We start from the raw sequence: 12,848 nt of genomic DNA, 5'->3' as shown, positions 1-12,848 counted from the left end.
TTCCCACCTCTACACCTTTGCATAAGTATCTGGAATGTATATTCCCTTCATCCCCTTTTCCTAGAATATCTGACTCCCTTCTAAGCAGAGCTTAGATGATATCTCTTAGAAGGGATCTTTCCTTCTCTCCCCAATTATCAGCACCCATTTACTCAGAATATGCTTTGTATTTAATTATCTGGATACAGTTGTATCCCTCCCTGTCCCCCACTCCTACCCCAAACTCCTCGAAGGCAGGGAATGTTTTAGTTTTTTAAGTCTTTGCATCCTCAATCACTAGCACTGGGAACTTAATAAAGATTAATTCAATTAAAATGAATTTCCATTTAGCTTTTATATTCTTGTACTGGGATTATGTGACCTTTATTCACTCATGAGAACATAAGACTAGCATGAGATAGGGCCAAAGAAAATGTCTGTTTACAATCTCCCCTCCCTTTTTTTTGCACAATTGGCAGAGCTGTGTATTAGTTATGAATCAATAAATACTTAATAGACACATTCAGACTAAAATTTCTGGATTTTCTTAAAGCTTATATATGGGTTTTCCCCTTCTATTCCTTGCCACTGTACATGTACCAATCCCAATTTCTTTTCTCCTTCCACTTTGTAGGTGTTTTTTTTTTCCTTCTGAAGTTACTAAGCTGCTTAAGCTGCCTGTTTGTGGATCACCTCTGAATTCTGTCTTTGTATCCTCACTGCTTACTTAACACAATGCCTGGCACATAGTAGGTGCTTAATAAATCCTTAATAAAAAATAAATAAATTGATTGCTTGATTGGTGAAATGGCTTCTTGCCTCTAGATGCTGCTTCTCCCACTATATCAATTTTAGATCATTTTCATTTTCTCCCATAGAAATATCTAGCTGCCAGCAATGAGGAAAAGGCCCTTATTGATGAGAGACAAGAGAAGAAATGGAACAGAATGCACGGAATCTTAGAATTATTGTTGCTAAACAGTCCAGGCCAAATCTTCCTTCCTTCTGGTTCCCCTTTCTTCTTTCGGAACTTCAGCCAGGCAGGCAGGGAGACAGATTGTGAGACAGTCTGGTCTAGGGCTTTTGTTACTGTGTTTTTATACTTTTCTGGGTGGCAACCGCCAGTGTAGCAAAGGGAGGCCTCCAGATCAGTGGATTTTAGAGTTGAAAGAAACTTCAGAGATTGTTATCTTAGCCAATTCTTTAAATTCACAGAGGAGGAAAATGAGGTCCAGATAAACAGCAATTTGTCTGAGGTCACCTAGATGGCTAAATCCAGATTCCAATTGAATTTGTTGTACCTCAAATCCACTGTGTCTTCCTCACTGGAGGTCTTCATGAAAAGCTTGGATGACCCCCTTGTCAGTTATGTGTTTTTATAGCTCTGTGTATATGTATATAATATTAAATAAAATCACGTAATGATATATAGTGATAAATAAAATGTTTTATATCATTAAATTCTATATATTTAATTTCATTAGATATTTAATTATACATATGACATATAATAATCTATTTATATTACATGAGTTTCCTGTATATATGGCATGTTCACATATATATGTATATAATACACGTTATAGGCTTCTATGTTATATTTAGATATAAATTGAACTCGTTGACCAGTGAGATGACATCCAATCCTGAAGTGCTTTGATTCTTTGACTCTGAGAGGTTAGCATGATGGAGAGAAGTGGCATGGATTCAGAAGAGACCTAGGTTCCAGCTGTATCTCTGACACTTGCTAATTATAGAGCTCTGAGCAATTTCTTTTACTCTTCTTAAGCTTTATTTGTCTCTTCTGTAAAGCAGAACTAATAATGCTGCCTGTGGTATCTACCTCTGAGGATTGTTGTGAGAGGCAAATAAATGAAGGAATAATTAAATGAATTAAATTGAAAAGCTTCTGGGAATTTTAGTGAGATGCTGGGAGCTGGCAAGAAAGGTTAGACATATAATCTTAGCCCCACCCCATGGAATTATGAATTCACTTTGTTCTAGGACATGGAATTCTCCCTATGAACTCATAAGTAGATTTATTCAACAGGAAAGAGTTTATTTACCCTTATAAAATCCAGTAGACTTGACTTATGGTGTCAAAGTATCATAGACAATTAACAGGAATTATAATATCACTATCTGCATTTTTATTTTCTCTGTAAGTTAAGGAAAGTCTTATCCTGTTTGGTTTAACGCTATTATTATTATTTTTAATGTTTTACAATAAATATGTTGAGTCAACTTAATCTGAATCAATCTAAGGAAAGCACCTGGAACTTTGGAACTTGGGAATTTTCCTACCACTATGAGAATTTTCTGCCAGTGATTTGGACAGATAAATGATTACTAATGGGTTGGAATTGTGAAACCACAGAATTGCTTCTTTGGTTTCTCCATAGCCACACCCAGCTGTCCTCTGGCTTAAGGAGTAGGTGGGTAGGTGGAGTAAGTGGGATCTGATGGTGATTTTTAATTCTGAACCTAACAAGGACTAAATAGAATGAACTTTTCATATACAACGGAGAGCAAATAATGAGAATTCTCATGAAACCATGTATCTTTGCTACAGTTACTCTAAATATGTAGTAAATTCAATATGTTACTTTCAAAGCTGTCTTGCTTATCTGGAATTTCCTGCTGAACTTTTTTGTTAACCTTATTTTCCTTTTTTTTAACAATACTATTTCAATCCCTTTACTCGTTCCATCCCATTGAGGAGAAACAATAGAAGAACAAAACTCATATAGCAAATACTAGTCAGCAAAAATGAATCCACATGCTGACAATTTAATTCTGCTCCTTGGATCTATTACCCATCAGTCAGGAAGTGGGTAGCATGCTTCATCCTTGGTCCTTTGGGGTTATTATGGGTAATTTCACTGATCAATTTCTTAAGTTTTTTTTTCAAAGTTGCTTTTCTTTACCATTGTATTGTTATTGTATAAATTGATCTGGTTCTGCACATTTCACTCTGCATCAGTAACTTTTCCTAGACTTTCCTGAAATTGTTCCCTTCTTCATCTCTAATGGCACAATAATATTCTATTACCTATTACATAATTATACATACTATATATTTGTTTAGTTATTTCCCACTTGATAAATTCTGTCTTGTTTTCCAGATATTTGCTACAACAAAAGTAGCTACTGGATTTTTGTATATATGGGTCCTTTTATTCTTTCTTTAGTTTCTTTAAGGTCTATCTCTAGGTCAAAGGATAAGCACAGTTTAAGAACTTTGGGGGCATAGTTCCATATTGCTTTCCACAATGGCTGGACCAATTTACAACTATACCAGTAGTGCATTGATGTGTTTGTTAATTCCTCCAACATTTGTCATTTTTGCTAATTGGATGGGTGTGAGATATACAACCTTGGAGTTGCTTTAATGTGCAATTCTCTAATAATTAGTGATTCAAAGCATTTTTTTAATGTGCCTACTGATAGTTGGATTTCTTTTTCTCAAAATTACCCATTCATATCCTTGTACAAATATTTACCTGTTGGTTAATGGCTCTTTTTCTTATATATATTGAATCAGTTCCTTGTATACCTTTGGTCTGGCATTTTAAGAGGTCCTGAAAAAATTGGAAAATGAAGGAATGTCCATGAATTGGGGAATGGCTCAATAAATTGTGGTATATGTTGGTGATGGAATATTATTGTGCTGAAAGGAATAATGAACCGGAGGAATTCCATGTGAACTGGAAAGACCTCCAGGAATTGATGCAGAGCGAAAGGAGGAGAACCAGGTGAACATTGTATACAGAGACTGATACCTTATGGCACAATTGAATGTAATGGACTTCTCTACTAGTAGCAATGATCCAGGATAATCCATAGGAATTTGGGAGAAAGAACACTATCCACATCCAGAGAAAGAACTGTGGAAACAGAAATGCAGAAGAAAAATATATGATCTATCACATAATTTGATAGGGATATGATTAAGGTTTTGATTTTAAAAGATTACTCTATTGCAAATATGAATAACATGCATATAGGTTTTGAACAATGATATATGTATAACCCAGTGGCACTGCTTGTCAGCTTTGGAAGGGGAAAGCGGGAGTGGGGGGAAGATCATGAATCATGTAACCATGGAAAAATATTCTAAATTTAAAAAAGAGATCCTGAAGAGACTCCCTCATTTCTTTCCCTCCTCCAAACCCCTTCCTCTTTCATTTGCTCATGCCTAATAATTTTCTCTTTGTGTTTCAGTCCTTTAGGTTTTTACCTTATAAAATGAATATACCCTTGAAAGAGGCAACTAAGGAAGTTTATTAATCAATAATACTTTAGTGTGAATGAATTTATTGGATTATTTCTGGAGTAGTAGTCTTTGACTAGGGAAGAGTCAGAAGAAGCAGAAGTGACTGAGTAGTTAAGGGGGTTGGAAAGGACATTGGAAAAAAAAAGAAATCAATATGAAAAGCTGGGATTAATGCTCATGCCTTGCCAAAGCCAGATCATTGTTAACCTCCACTATCTTCATTCTCCTCCTACTCATGAGCTCTCTACTGAACTCTACTGAATCTTTTCCTGGTGTAAGAAAACTCCTTCCATCAATGTTGATCACTAGCATCTGTAACTTAAGGGCAGCTAGGTGGTGCCACAGTATACAGAACATTGGGCCTAGAATCAGGAAGACAACTTCCAGAGTTCAAATCAGGTCTCAGACATTTATTGGTTGTGTGGTCTTGGGCAAGTCATTTAATCCTATTTTGTCTCAGTTTCCTCATCTGTCAAATGAGCAGGAGAAAGAAATGGCAAACCACTCCTGAGTCGTTGCCACAAAAACCCAAAATTGGGTCACAAAGGGACATGACTGAAAAGACTTAACAAGAAGTATCTTCAACTTAAGAGTGTTGAATGGTTTGCCACTTGTAAACCTTGAAATTTCTTAGACTTGTGAATGTTGGAAATTTCACCATTGGAAAGTTTCATACTTGGAAAAAATTTCCTATTGATAGTGGAACTCTATTGGAATGTGAAACCCCTTGGCATGGGAGGATCCTTCTCCTCCCTACTTGGGACTGCTTTAGGACAGAAACCTTTTGCTGAACAATGGAAAGGGCTTTGACCTATGCTTAAGCATAAAACGGAAGTCCAAGAGTCAAGAGAGAGCCTCAAAAGCCTTTGAATCAGCTTAAATACCTTCTCAATCTCGGCCCAGGTGAGATTACAAGGCATTCTGGGGAAGTGGAGCAAAGGCTCGTGGGGATTGTAGTCCTGTATTCGAGTCTATTTTTTACACACTTGGGGCACAGAGGAACAATGTATTAGAGAAGGCCTTGAATGAAGATCTTTGGACTCCAAGGTCACCTATCTACCAGGCAAAGAACTTTTACTCTGTGGCCCATGAGCTTAAACAAAAATTTTTATAACTATATTTCAACATATTATTTCCATTGCAATCTTATGTGTTTTATTTAATGCAATTAAAAACATCCCAGGAAGGGTTCCATGTGCTTCACCAAACTGTCAAAGAAGTCATGGCACACAAATAAGAGAAAGAGCCCCTATTCTAACCCTCCTGCCCCTCCTGCTTAGGGTTTTTTTTTTTTTTTTAAGGAGGAAGGGGAGTGGGGATATTAGCTTTTTGACTTTTGACTCAGGGGACTTGTGCTCAAAATACTCTGTTTACAATCTGTGTGACCTTGAGCAAGTCATTTTTCTTCTAGCTCAGCCTTAGTTTTCTCTTTCTCCCATGCTTCCCCCCTTTGGTGTTTACAATCTGTGTGACCTTGAGCAAGTCATTTTTCTTCTAGCTCAGCCTTAGTTTTCTCTTTCTCCCATGCTCCCCCCCTTTGGTGTTTACAATCTGTGTGACCTTGAGCAAGTCATTTTTCTTCTAGCTCAGCCTTAGTTTTCTCTTTCTCCCATGCCCCCCCCCCCAATTGACAGAGATAAATATTTCTTTTCTTTGTATCTCCAGAGGACTATGTGTCCAAAGGACATAAAAAATGTTACAGAAGAAGGCCAGAGGGATACTTATGAAGATAACTGTGTCTTTTCTGCATGAGAAGTGTTGTTAGTCAGTCATTTCATCAGTAACTATGTAATTAAGAATGAAGCCTGGACTGTAGCTTGTGAGTTGGATAAGCTGCTGAATAACTTGTCCCCAAGGTCCACATTTTCTCCGTACCCACTCGTACCATAACTTCCCAGAATTTTAGAATTAGATGGGACCATCTAGCCCAATTCAGACCTGCCCAAGAATTCCCTCACCAATGGGCTGGACAAGTGGTCCCCCAGCCTTTGCTCAAAGAACTCCGGTGAGGGGGAATTCACCCCCTGAAGAGGTAGTGAGCCCATTCCTCCTTCAGAGCTCTAATTGTTATAAGGTTTGCAAAGTGATTTAGGAGCATCATCTTCTAAAACCTTTCCTGATCGGCGCCATCTTCCCATCTCATCTACCTTGTATTGATTTTGTCTCCATATGCTGTTTATGTGTGTGTTTAGAGGAAGGGGGGAAGAGAGAGGGAAATATAGAGAGAGGGAGAGGGAGAGGAAGAGAGAGAGAGTGGGAGAGGAGAAAGGAGAAGGAAATAGGGAGAGAGGGGGAAAGAGAGACAGAGACAAAGTCTCCTCATTAGAATGTAAGCGCCTTGAGGTCAGGAGCTATTTCAGTCTTTGTGTCCCAGACCCAGAGATAGGATCTATGATTTTGTTAGTATAGAAGACCTCCTCTCTCACTAATTTAGGGGACCATCTTCTTTGCAATTTATAGTCTTAGAGCAGGAGATCTTAATCTGTTTTATGTCCTGTAGCTCATGGGCATCTGATGAAACCTATGGACTCTTTAGAATGCATCAAATAAAAACACGGGCAAGCCATTATTTTGAAATACAGCTTTTAGAATATTAAAAAAAACCAAATTCATAGAATAATAATAATTAATATTTAAGTCATGCTTAAGGGTTTGCAAAATCCTTTATGAACAAAATGGCTCTGGGAGATGGATGCGATGGTAATAGCCATTTTATAGAATTCTATAGATTTTTTAGAAAAATGAGGCAGAGTCTGAGGCCTAGGTCAAGTGACTTCCCCAGGATCACAGGGCCAGGAGAACGTATCAGGGGCAAAGTCATAGCGGTTGCTTGATAAGTACAGTTGTCCCTTCCATATCACATCTTCCCCCATCACAGTTTCGATTCAGCACTGGATGGGATAAAGAATCCAATGGGAATTTGGGGGGAGTTTTGCAGAAGCTGCAGGCTACACACAAAGCCCAGCAGATAACTCAGACATGCACAAAGCATATGTGTGGTACTGCATAATAGCAACACAGTTTATTTTTAATGCCATAAATATACACAATTTCTTTTACTGTAAAGACTCCGTAAAAGAATAAGAAGAAATTCCGGCTTCTCTAGTAGGAAGGGAGGGCCAAACAATTTCATGCAGATTTGCTAGCTCATGGGGCCACCATGACCCAGACTCCTGCAATGTGGAAGGCAGACCTGCACGTAGCTTGGCACATATCAGGCAAAGAAAAAATACGTGCTAAGTTTTATAAGAACTCTGTGTGGTAGGTCCTGTTGGCATTACTATAGGAAACTAGAATTGGGAGAGGGAATGTGCCCACAGTCACAAAGGATGTTAATAAAGGTGGGGCGTGGACCCAGCACTCCTGCCCCCCAATCTAGCATTCCCTCTACTAGTCACCACAGACCTCTCTAGTACCTCTTCTACCCATCAGCCCTTCAAGTGTTTAAGGCTGCTCTCTTATCCTTCCCAAGTCATCTCTTCTCCACATCAACAGGGCCCTCCTCCAGGTACTCCTTTTAATCAGATTCAGTCAAATCAACAAGCTTTTCTTAAAACACCCATTTACCATGCCAGGAAAGTTGGCATAGGGAAAGAGGCTGGCATCATTAAAATAACTTTGGTTCAAGTCTTACTTCTGCCTAGTACCAACTATGTGACCCTGGGCAAATCTATTAACTGCCAGATAATCCTCTAACGAGCTAAATAGCAAAGCAGATTTTCATCTACATCCAGAGACCCTTTTTGCCGGTAGTTCTCTATGCGAGTGAAATCACAGATTTAATTCCTACCCCCCTCCTAAAAAAAAAAAAAGTCCAATGTTCTATTTTTTGGGTATTTTATTTTTTAAGTAAAACCCTTACTTTCTGTCTTAGTAACAATTCTAAGATGGAAAGGCAAGGGCTAGGCAAACAGGGTTAAAGTGACTTGCCCAGGGTCACACAGCTAAGTATCTGAGGTCAGATTTGAATCTAAGTCCTCCTAACTCCAGTACTGGCGTTCTATATTCACTGTGTCACCTAGCTGTCCCATGCTCTGGGGATTTAAAGACAAAAATTAAAGTCCCTGCCTTCAAGGAGCTTACACTCTAAAGAAACAAGGTGAGACATACTAAAATCACTTGCTTTTTTAGCTTGTCTTTTTCAAAAATCTTTACCTCTAGTCTTTGGGTAAACACCAAGAAGAAAACGAATCACACCTAGCTGAGTCATTTCCTTCATGCTTAGCAGTCTTATCCCTTAAGTTATCAGAGGAGCATCATAGTATTGCAAGACTTTTGCTTAGTTAAATGGTATATTGCCAATAGGAATTTCATAAGATTCTAAAAAAGCTAGTCAATCGGAAGAAACCAGGGAAGTGCACTGGAAAGGACTCTCTGGTTTTTGGAGCCAGAAGATTTGGGTTCGAAAGGTATTTCTGCCACACTGGGAAAATTGCTCCCCCCTCCACCTGTGTGTGTGTGTGTCTCTCTCTCTCTCTCTCACACACACACCCTTTACTTTCTGTCTTAGCATCAATTCTAACACAAAAGAGTGGCAAGGGCTAGGCAATTGGGGCTAAATGACTTGCCCAAGGTCACACTCCTAGGAAATATCGGGTTGGATTGGAACCCAAGTCCTCTTGAATCTAGGTCTGGCTCTCTAGCCACTGTGCCACCAAACTGGGCTTTTCTCTCTCTCTTTCTGGGCTGGCTTTCTCATGGTAAAATAAAGGAAAAGGTGGACCAGATGTTCTCTGAGGTCCCTGCCAGCTTTAGATCCTTTCTCCTACACCCAATCCTGAAACATGTTGCATATCTGTCAACAATCTATCAGCCATCACTATGTTCTCCTCCCTCGGGAAGTCTTCCTGTTGAAATACCTGAATTACTTGTCCCAGTTCCTCCTGACACTTGTAATCAACAGTAGCATCTCCATAAAAATGTTTCGCTAACAGTCCCTTTCATTTGCATAGAGGTTTCTAGTTCATATTTAATAAATCATGTTGGCAATCGTGTGTGTGTTGCACAAATGCTCAATCTTAGCCCGAGGAAAGCAGGTGATGAAACATTTCCCACTTGTCAGAGGAGAGATCGGTGATTCTGGGTGGGGGATGTTTCCTGCACATGCAGACACTTAGTTCCTGTCTGTTCGTTTTGCTGAACTGCTTTTCTTGGATAAAAAGGAAGCTGTTATGTGGTGTGAGGTATACCAGGAAATTACTGCACTGTTAAAAAAGTACATTCATCGGACTTAAAAAAAAGAAAAGAATGTACAGGGCCTCATACCTAGGAAGCGCTGAATAAATGTTTGTCTGAAGAAAGGGAATAACTCATTTGTTCCTTAAAACAACCCTGTGAGGTGTTCATCATTTCATTTTACAGATGAGGAAACTGAGGCACAGACTTGGTTCATCTAAGCTGACACAGGTCTGATAACCTAGTGAGGTTTCCATTAGAGTGGATGAAATGTGTACTGGAGAGATTACTGGACTAGAAGTCAAGAGATATTTGGGCTTACATCCTGCCTCTGATACTGAAGGAGCCCCAGGCAGGTAAGCTGCTTGGTCAGCACAGCACATATCACTACAGAACATCTAACCAACAGACCCCTGTCAGGGAACCTAAATGTGCCGATGCCCAAAACGTAGAGTCCAGTAGAAACTTGTGGGCCACGTATGGTGGCTAGTGATATGCTGTCAGGCTTCGGGTATAAAAGACTCTGCACTCACAACTGCAGGTGGAACTCTTGTGCTGAGCTTCCCCTGGTGTATACCAGAATAAAGGACCCTCCTGCTTGATTGCATTGTCTGTGGGTCTTCCATGGTGGTGGGTGATGAACTGGACCTTAACAATACCAGGATCTGCAAATGTGGGAAAGTCTTTTCACTTCTGCGAAACTCAGTTGCCTCCTCTGTGAAATGGGAATAAGAAAATCTCTAGTATTTTATTTCACTGTGAAGTTCAGAGGATCAAATGAGATGACATACATGTTTAACATATATATACACATATGTATAAAGCACTATATAAATGCTAGGTTCCCTTTGTTGGTAATAGGCTTTAGATTTTTTGATGTGTGGAAATGCTACCATTAATAGCAGTCATTCTGTCTCATCTCTGACCTCAATGTAACTTGAAAAATGGAGGCAGGAGATTCAAAAGTTTCCATTAAAATTTTCTGACTCACTGCTGTGCCTGAGATACTATAGATACTAAAGGGCCTTACTTAATAGCTTCCTGGGTTAGCAAAAAGGATATGTGGGGGGAAGCTAGGAAGCTCAGTAGATTGAGAGTCAGGCCTAGAGATGGGAGGTCCTGGGTTCGACTGTAAGGGGAAATTTTAGGGTTGTGATTTAATCTAAATTTAATTAGTCACTAAAGAAAATCCCAAATAAAATATTCAAGTCAGTTTGGAAATTTTATGGTGGTTTAATTAATATAGAGGGAAGGAATTAAGAAGAAGAGAGAGGGAAAAGGTATAGGATTTCTCCTGCCTAACCTGTGCCAGGGAGAGTTTCAAAGACCTCTACCACAAAGTCTCCTCAGAAGATTAGAGGCTTCCTAAGAGGATAGTGTTTTGGAAGGTCAAGGAAAAAAGAATCAGCCTAAACTCCAAGAGAGCTCAGAGAAGACGCCTTACCCGAACTAGGTTACTAAACTTCCCCCAGTAGTGTATCAAGGACACTCACCACCAAACCTGGACAATAACTTCCACCACACCAAGATACTAAGACACTCAGCACACTGCCACCAGCCACCTCTCTGCGCAAAGAGCCCAGAGAGAGGAAGTGATGCCAAATATATAGACAGTTTTTATGTCACTTTCCTGCATCCCACACGTACCAATGGTAGCTTAAGCTTGACTTAGGACAGTCCAGGGGTCTGTCAGTTGTTTCTGATTTATCATTTGCTAGCACATGTCTGTCATAGGCCATCCTTCTCAATACTTAATCCTTAAGTAGGGGTGTAGACATTCCTGTTTCGTTAGACTAAGCAGGGTGGAGTAAATCTAAAATTCATAAAATCTAGCCTCAGACACTTCCTAGCTGTGTGACCCTGGGCAAGTCACTTGACCCCCATTGCCTAGCCCTTACCACTCTTCTTCCTTGTAGCCAATACACAGTATTGACTCCAAGATGGAAGGTAAGGGTTTAAAAAAAAAAAAAGAAAAAGGATATGTGATCTTGGATGGTATGAAACCTAAGTTCGAACATTGCCTTTGACACAAGATCAGCACCTCTCTGAATGTCAGTTGCCTCATCAGTAAAATAATATTTTCTAATTTATAAGACTGTAAGGAAGTTGCTTTGTATTAATGAGTGAATAACAAAGAATTAAGTGCTTTAGGGATTCAAAGAGAAAAACAGGTCACATTCTAGGTGAAACACATCCTAGGAGAAGAAATTCCAATTTTAATTTCAAATGTTTACTTTTAGAATTCTAATGGAATTTGGCCTCTATGCTTTTCAGCATCCTTTTGTATGCTCTTCCCACCTCTCACCCCATTAGAATATAAGATCTTTGAGGACAGGGGCTGCCCTTTCTTTTGTGTGTGTATCAGAATCTCCAACATTTAGCAAAGTGCTTGGGACATAGTAACTTTAATGTTTACCTGTTAACATTCTAATAGGGAAGAATATGGCATAACAGGAGAATTCTGTCTCAGGTCAAATGAAAAGAGGTCCCTAGGTTTGTAGGTCAAGAGAATGGTGATGTAGGTTTTTCATGGTCATTTCAATTGATAAAGTCTCTCTTGTTGAGCCATTTGATGGTGCCAAGAACTTTGGTAGTGAGAAATCACCTTTTCTAGTATCTTTGACTGGCTGAGGAGGCAAGGGTTGCAGTACCCCAAAGGCAAAGACTAGGGCTCATCTTAAGAAGGGCTCCTTTCTGGAAGGGCTGCTCTGAGGGCAGGTCTGGTAGTTTGGGTTCTTGGGCTTAACTTCACTTTGCTGGTCAACCTCCTACAGAAGTGAGTAGTTGTTGGTATTATTATTATTGCCCTTGTATATCACTTTGCAAACATCAGCTTTTCCTTAAAGAAAAATCTACTGCAGAAAATAATACTTAATCACTTCTACAGAATCATAAGCTCAAATTTTTAAAATAATTTTCACAATTATAATGGGTAGCATTTCATACTCATAGGATCACAGAGCTAGAAAGAATCTGAGAGGTAGACTATTCCAAACTCCTTATCTTATAGATGAGGAAACTGAGGTCCAGGGAAGTAAAGACCATGTGTGATAAGTATCAGAGGCAGGATTTTAACCCAAGTTCTCTGACTTTGAACCAGTTTTATTTATTTCCTTTCCGATCCTTCCTTCCATTCCTTCCTTTCCTTCCTTCCTTCCTTCTTCCTTCCCTTCCTTCCTCCTTCCTTCCTTCCTTCCTTCCTTCCTTCCTTCCTTCTCTTCCTTCCTTCTTCCTTCCTTCCTTTCCTTCCTTCCTTCCTTCCTTCCTTCCTCCCTCCCTCCCTCCCTCCCTCCCTCCCTCTCTCTCTCTCTCTCTCTCTCTTTCTCTCTCTCTTTCTTTCTTTCTTTCTTTCTTTCTTTCTTTCTTTCTTTCTTTCTTTCTTTTCTTTCTTTCTTCTATTCCTTCCTTCTTTCTTCCT

This window comes from Monodelphis domestica, chromosome 2 (assembly GCF_027887165.1).
Source record: "Monodelphis domestica isolate mMonDom1 chromosome 2, mMonDom1.pri, whole genome shotgun sequence".
Classification (NCBI taxonomy): domain Eukaryota; kingdom Metazoa; phylum Chordata; class Mammalia; order Didelphimorphia; family Didelphidae; genus Monodelphis; species Monodelphis domestica.
Note: the sequence above shows the minus strand (reverse complement) of the source record.